Source organism: Tachysurus fulvidraco, chromosome 22 (assembly GCF_022655615.1).
Source record: "Tachysurus fulvidraco isolate hzauxx_2018 chromosome 22, HZAU_PFXX_2.0, whole genome shotgun sequence".
Taxonomy (NCBI): Eukaryota; Metazoa; Chordata; class Actinopteri; order Siluriformes; family Bagridae; genus Tachysurus; species Tachysurus fulvidraco.
In genome coordinates, this window is record NC_062539.1 from 3,484,191 (window position 1) to 3,485,339 (window position 1,149).

General features: G+C 46.0%; 1 protein-coding gene across 1 annotated transcript in view; it reads right to left on the minus strand.

Moving 5' to 3' along the window:
- Positions 1–1,149, minus strand: part of cntnap2b (contactin associated protein 2b) — a 36,369-nt gene that overhangs the window by 4,598 nt on the left and 30,622 nt on the right. The window lies entirely within an intron of this gene.

A 1,149-nucleotide genomic window follows, 5' to 3' on the forward strand; every position in this document is an offset into this window, starting at 1 on the left:
CAGCAACTCCATCCATGCCGAAGATGTACGCCGCTGCCGTGTTACTATGGCAACCAGCAGCAGGAACCAACTCTGGCGACTTCATAGCACTTGAGCCGATAAAAATCGGCATATGTCCAAATTAGTGATCCAGAAGCGTTTTATTCCACTTACACCACAACGTTATGGCTTCATTTATTTTATTCCACTGTTCGAATCTCTGATAATCGTAATCATAATAATGGAATTAATGTCAATGCTGCAGCTATACAACATTAATCACAACCAATCAGATTACAGGATTCAACAGCGCTGTGGGTTGGTGTAATGATAAACAACACAACAGAGAGAGAGAGAGAGAGAGAGAGAGAGAGAGAGAGAGAGAGAGATGTGAGTGAACTTCTCAATCTTTCTCTGTTTTCCTTTCAGTAATGAGCCCCTCAGAGCTCAGCCCCTCTATCTGTCTTCCTCTATCTGTCTTCCTCTATCTGTCGACTTATACACCTGTTCCTTCCTGCCTATTATCACTACTTCATTGTCGACCCGGCGGATTTGAGTTTCTTTCCTGGCTCCCGAAGCCCGTGTGCTGCGTCTCTGAGCCTCCGTCCACTCTCTGTCTCTCTCTCTGTCTCCCTCTCTGTCTCCCTCTCTTTCTCTCTCTCTCTCTCTATTCTATAGCTAGTGCTCTATGTCTATCCTTTGTTAACCTTCTCTACTAGTCGCTATCTCTCCGAATAATCGAGCTCGCTCTAATATATCTCTCTGTATCGTGTGGTAGTCTCAAAGTTTCAAATACATCTCTATCTATATCTCTCGAGTGATACTTCTATCGCTCCGATCTCTCTTCTCACCTTTGATACTGCTCTCTATCTCACTCACTCTGGCTCTCTCTCTCTCGGTGGATCGCTTAACTGTTATCTCTACGCGTATCGCGCGATCGATAGAGTATGCGCGTAATGTAGAACTGGGGGAAGAGGATATAGCTAGCTCTATAGCTAGACTCTCACTCGATCTGTCCTCTAAGATCTATAGGAGAGAACACAATCAGATATATCTCGTTAGGCACCGTGTTAACCGGAAGCTTAAGGATCGGGGGGAAACTCTCTAACGCTCGCTCTCCGGCTCGCCGCTACTATCGGATCTGCTCTCGCTCAGCTAGCGCTCGCTATC